Source organism: Canis aureus, chromosome 7 (assembly GCF_053574225.1).
Source record: "Canis aureus isolate CA01 chromosome 7, VMU_Caureus_v.1.0, whole genome shotgun sequence".
NCBI lineage: Eukaryota > Metazoa > Chordata > Mammalia > Carnivora > Canidae > Canis > Canis aureus.
The window spans coordinates 55,203,017-55,210,037 of NC_135617.1; positions in this window are offsets into that span (position 1 = coordinate 55,203,017).

Sequence of the window (7,021 nt, forward strand, 5' to 3'; positions counted from 1 at the left end):
TTTGAAATTTGGAGTTAAAAGATGGAGCATAGCAGGTTTGTCAGTTAACTGCAAGCTGACTCATGTAGCTCTGAGCAGTAGCTATTTAAAAGAGATTTTGAAATTGCAATTCGGTGTCATATGCCTGCATCAACCACAGTTTTAAAGTATATTCATCATCATTCTCTCCTGTCAGAGATCAAGATATAAGACTTAGTTAGCCCTTTCATTGAGTATGAGTAAGTAACTTATTAAACAGGAAACTGAATCATTAGTGAATGAGTCAGCATTTAATGATGATAATGAAGAACTCATGTTCTTTGGCATATATCCATCTTGAGCATAAACAAAAGTTGACCTGTTAGATAGTAACATGTAGTTTCTTCCAGAGATAATTTATTTTTTTTTTTTAATTTTTATTTATTTATGATAGTCACAGAGAGAGAGAGAGAGAGGCAGAGACACAGGCAGAGGGAGAAGCAGGCTCCATGCACCGGGAGCCCGACGTGGGATTCGATCCCAGGTCTCCAGGATCACGCCCTGGGCCAAAGGCAGGCGCTAAACTGCTGCGCCACCCAGGGATCCCCAGAGATAATTTAATCTTTGACTCAATATGTGTGAATTAAATATTTATGAATTATTTCAAATAAAATTATCACTTGGGTTAGTAGATTAAAGGCCATGATCTTAACACCCAATCTTGATTAGGTAAAAATCAAAACTTAAGGGGAAGGGAGTTTTTCTTCCCATTACATTATTATATTAACTAATGTACATGTGATCTGGGTAAGGGTATGACAGCTGTGGAAATCCTCAGTATTTTACATCCAGAAAGACTTCATTCTCCAAATATCTAGCTGTCATAATGTGCTACGTTATATCAACAAAGCAATGAGTGGGTAGAAAATATTGAGTCTCTTGCTTAGCAGGTCTGCAAACAAATTGATCTGGAATGTTCATGAACTCAAAAATACTGTTAGTAATAATCTCTCTTTTTCTGTTATACATACTTCATAGTTCACCTCTCAAGGGTAAGGCTTGCATAAAATGGTGAAGTAGCTCTTCTTCAGCTCTTCCATTAAGGATAATCTCATGTTTTATTTTCAGTGTCATAAATTCATTAAGAAGACATGAATTTTAGCCCATCTTCAGTTTTTTTTACATTAAATTAAAGTAATTGATTTATTTATAAAGATTTATTTATTTGAGAGAAAGAGCACTCATGGGATGCAGAGGGAGAAATAGAGAGATCCCCAAGCATATTCCATGCTGACCATGGAGCCTGATGTGGGGCTCCGTCTCGGGACCCTGAGGTCATGACCCTGAGATCGTGACCTGAGCTGAAACCAAGAGTCAGCTGCTCAACCTCAACCAGCTGTGCCACCCAGGTGCCCTGACCCTTTTTCAGTTTAATACTCCTGACAGCTATCCTTTCCTCTGACCATGCTTTGTGTCTTTTCTACCTTTTCTCTGCACTTTCTCTTCCTTTTTTTTTTTTTTTTGTTCTTTTTTTTGTTTGCTTGTTTTTGTCTTTTATGCAGCTCCTTCTTGACTTTCTAATGTGATATAGAGCAGAATTGAAGAGTGTGAGTGGTGGAGTTACCTCCTTGGATTAGTTCCTACCCCTATCACATATTAGCTGCAGGGCTTTAGGCAGCATACTTACCCTTCTTTTGCCTTTCTTACTCACCTGAAAAGTGAGATAGGAATAGCACCAACCTCCTGGGGTTGTTGTTGGGATTTGATTAGCCTATGTAAAGTCCCTGGAACAGAGCCTACCACTATTTCCTCAAGAATGAATGCAGGTAGGGATTTTCCTTATTTTGTTCACTGAAATTTAACTATCACTGCTATATCCCCACTACAAGAATGGTGCCTGATACCATTGTTGAATTAACTAGTTTTCTATTTTTATCATATTTATCCTTCTCTCCCTCCCCCTCCTTGGAGCCCTGCTTCCTCTTTCTTTCCTCATTGAGGACTCTGTTTCTACTTCCACATTCTTCGCCTCTCAGGTTTCTATCATCTACTGCTGACCTAAATTGTCAACTATGTCTGGTTTCAAGGTTTTTGAGTAGACTAAAACATTGCAAATTCAATATTTCTTAATAATTACTAGTCATGGATTTACCAATGAGAAGGTAAAGAAGAAATCCTTCATCAAGAAAAAAATGAGAATAATATAACATCTTCAGTGTAATATTTTACATTAAAATATTATATTTAAATTTGTGGTGACTTGTGTTTGTTATTTGTACAGTTTGAGCTCCCATAAATCTGCCACTTTTTACCAGTAGTTTTGATTCTAACACAAAAATAGTTGAAAGAACAGTTTAATAAACAGCAGCTTTACCCTTCATCTCGATTTACTAATAATCTTTTATCATATTTGATCTCTCTCTGAGCTAGATTTTTTTTTTACACATCTCAGGTTTATACATTGTTTAAAAAGGCAAAAGTATATACATGGGCTATATTCAGAGAAGCCTTGTCTCCATCCCATAAGTTATAGGTCACTTAAAAAAAAAGTTTCTGGTTTAATTTTCTTATGTTTCTGTTGGCAAAATAAGCAGAGGTCTTTGTTGATATATACTACTTTTCTTATTCTTTCCTGCTTGTGTGATATAAGTTGTAAATAGTCTCCCTAGTTTGTCATTTGTATTTTGACTATTTTTCAGATTTAAAAATTTTTCTTTTATTACTTCTGAATTGGAGTTCCTGAATTTCACAAGGTTTTTCTCACATCCAGGTCATAAAAAAGCTAAACCATATTTTCTTCTAGTATTTGTATGACTTTTCTTTTTAAAAGTCCATTTATTTATTTATTTCAGATTGGTTTGGAATTTATTCTGGTATAAGGTGTGAGGTATGAATCCAGTTTTATTTTAGATTTTTTTCAAATTGCTATCCAGTTGTTCCTTTAAATAAATTGTCATTTATTTAAAATTCCATCTTTACCTCAGTGATTTGAAATGTTATTTTTGGTCTTGTTTTAAACTTTCCTAGGTATGTGTGGTTATTTCTGGACCTTTATTTTTTTTCTGCCTTACTGTTCTGCGTAATCACATACCATTACTATATTATATAATCTTTATAGTGTTGTAATATTGGTGGGGTTAATCTACCCTTTAACTCTGTCTTTTCAGGATTTGTATTGCTCTTCTTATGTATTTGTTTTCCACATAAGCCCTAGAAAAAAATTGTCGCAGGGAACCTACTGAGACGAAACAGAGCAAATGCAGCAAAAATTCTAATGAAACAACTAGACACAATTCAAGGGCTTGCTCTCTGGGAAATCATCTAGAACTAAACTCTGACATCTAGTGTTCACTGAAATCACTGCATGGTACTAACCCAATGTCTGATATTCCTATTACATTACAAGCAATGCTTTTTAACTTGTGTTTAAAACCTAGAGCATATTTTGCCTTGGAAAAATGTCAATCTGTAAGCAAAAGAGAAAGCTGAACATAAATCAGTAAGAAGAATACCCAGATGTTAGCTGTTCTTTTTCTGTAAACTTTTCCCACACAAGGGCAGGAATAAGAGGAAGTGAAAAAAAGATTCATTTAAGAGAAACAAAAAGTTCACTTAAGAAGTGAACAAAATTGGAACAGGTCTGAAGACATCCGTGATAGCAGCGCTGCAGATGTAGGAGGGGTTGAAAAAAAGAACAGAAGCCTAGAGCGATAACTTTCCCTCTTTTCTCTCATTCTTCAGGTGTAGTAAGGGCCTCGATGAGAAAAAGCAGAGGGATATCAGCAATTGGGTTTTACAGTTAGAGCTAAGGTTTCTATGAGAGGTTGAGAAATGTGGGCTATGAGAGACTCAGGAAAAGAGAATAATGCTGTTAATTCTAGCTGTACTGAGATAGCAAAACCCTTCCATCTATATTTGATACTTCTACTATTTTCATTTTCCACACTGAAATAATTTTAATGCAAACATGCCAGCCTGAAAGAAAGGAGTCATTTTTGTAGTTGATGCTGTGCTATCCCATCATACATTCAGTTTTATTTTTTTCTCTGTCCCTAGTGTTTACTGAGGGTAGTGATAGTGGATATCAAACTTTTGATATCAAAGTTTTTTCATAGACAACCTAAGGACATTTAATTCAGTTACTTCATGTACTTTCTCAAAATTCAAAGCACCCAACAAAAATTAGTGATTAAAAATGCAAATTGAATAGAATCGAAACTCATCATATTAAATGAGATTGTTATAGTGGATGTGTAAATGTCCCCCCAAATTGCATTGCCTTATCTTGCTCCCCAAATTTGAGCACATTGAATTTCAGTTGTCCTTCTATATTTCCCCCTCATTGGGCTTAGGCAGAGTGAATATTCACTCATGCAGAAATACACAGACACTTGCAAAGCAAGACAAGTACCTGTCTCAGGTGAGCTGAGCATATTACTTATGCTGACTCCTTTATTATTATGATTTGCTATAGACAGAAAATGAAATCCTTGCTGCCATTTACCAAAGACTCCTCTCTTCCCAATGAAAGCCTTTATACTGCGTTCAGAACTATTTACCTATATGCTTACTCTTTGCAGTTGAATTTTAAATAGATGATACAGACTTCACTGTAGTTGCTTTGCATTGCTTTGCATTTAGTATTAGCATGTGTATCTTTTCCATATCAGCAGGCAGTGTTCTGGTGTTCTTTAGAGATTCATTGAATGGTTGCCCTGCATTTAATCAGTGAGTTACTTAAATATTTAGTTTATTTTTTAATCTTTATGAACAATGTGTAATGAAATCCTTTTATAGAAATCTCTGTATACTTGCTATTATACTAGTAAGATACATTTTTAGAAGTGGAGTTCTTGGGTCAAGGGACTATGCTTCCCCCAGATTCCAGGCCTTTTTTCCATTGATAGATATTTCATATTGCAGTGTAAGGTACTTACAGAAGAGTGCATAAATCATAATTCTATAACTTACTAGGATTTCCCAAAGTGAACATACTTATATAATCTACCCAGGTCAAGAATCAGAATATTACCAAAAACTAGAAGCACTTCCATCCTCCTCTGGCTACTATCCCGAAGGGTAACTGCTTCCTGATTTCTAAGGCTCTAAATTTGTTTTGCCTCTTTTGAACTTTATATAAGCAGAATTGTACAACATGTATTCTTCCTTCTGGCTTCTTTTTGGATATGTATTTAAAATATTTGATAGTACAATATAAAGTTTCTATTCCTTATATATTCTTGGCCTCTTACTGTAATTTGTCGCCATTGACCATCCTCATTTTCATATTTTTCTCCTTTCTGTTCCATGACATTATCTCTTCCCTTTCCTCCTGATCTTCTGCTACTCTTCCTGTTCCAGAGTCTTCCCCTTCACTCGACCTTAAATCATTGATGTCCTCAAGGAAATCTTAGGCAACCTCAGCCTAATACATGGCTTCTGTTACCATCTATATTTCTATGACTTCTGAATTTAAACTTCTATCACAGGCAATTTCCCTGAGACTCAGATATCCAACTTGACTCCATCACTTAATAGGTCTCAAAATGCCACATCCCCAAACAGAACAAACAATCCCTTCTACTTCCAGTTGCTCCATACCTGGTGCTGTTTCAGTGTTCATCTCAGTGAAAAAATACCACCAGCCATGGGGTTCATAATATAGAAACCTAGAAGTCATTCTTGAGATTTCTCTTTCAGTATACCATTCAGCCATGAAATCCTGACAGCTTTTCCTCCTAAATACCTCTAGTAATGGTTCACTTCTCACCAATATCATTATCAGCATTCAAATCCAGGCTAAACAGGATCATCTCTTGCTTAGACTATTGTCATAGTCTCCAAACTAATTTCCAAACAAGTGAATATTCTGCTTCAAACTCTTCAACAGTTTGTATATTATACTGAATAAGTTCCTTAAGGCAGCATTAAGGACCCAATCCCTCCCCCTCTCTTCTTGCAGTTCTTTCCTTTCTCCAGAAATTGCTCCACACTTTCCTTAAAAGGGTCAGAAACGGTTGAAATTTGAACAATTATATCCAACATGGTTATCTGGAAGATAAAAGTAAAAAATTATATATATATATATATATATATATATATATATGTAAAGTTACAGTGAAATTGGATAGAAAAAAAGTCTCTTTCAAAATATCCAGCCCACTTTGGGGTAGTGGTGGCGGTGAAACATTCAGAAAGCAATGAGATAAAGGAATAACTGCCCCCAAAGAGTTTCAAGCTGCTTAAGAGACTAATTAGTGTAATGAGTAACAGCACTGGCTTCAGAATCTGAAAAACCTGGTTCTGACCATGATGTGGCCACTTAAAACCTGCATAACTTTTGGTGAGTCATAACACCTCTGAGCCAGAATTCTCGAGATAAGATAATTCCTATCCTTCACAACAATTAAGTTATATATATCTACTCTTTGGCACAATTACCAGCACATAGTTAAATTTTAAATAAGTGGTTAGCATATTATTATTAAGAAAAAAGTAAGGCTATAATATTATTGCCACCTACCAGGCAGGAATAACCATGTTTAATCAATGCTAAAGATAATGAGCATCCCTGGGGCAGAAACTAGGCCATATTCTCCCAAGAGCTTTATGGACTTGGATTACTTGGTGTTCTTCCCTCTGGCACAAGGATAAGTTTCCAGGTAACCAGTAGCTCAGGATGACCTAAGCATATATCATTCTCAAGGAGTCTTGTTTTTTTTTTTTTTTTTAATTAAAAGGATTCTCTCAGTTTGTTTACTTCTGTCAGAATAAACATCTAAAGTTGGATCTTCCCTTATCTTTGTAGCTGGGATTTTATGACTTCTATTGAGATAAGAAAATACTTTTTCTATGGCGAAGTCAACTTTATACAAACTAGACAAATCTGACCATTGTGTTTGTGCCTGCTTTTATTGCAAATGGAGGAACACAGCTCGTGATGCTTATCTCCTCTTCCTTTGCAGTCCTTGAAAGATAAATATTCACACAAAAGCAATTGAAACCTAAACTAAAAAAAAAAAAAAAAAAAAAAAAAACCCTCAGGATATAAGACTGATGAAAG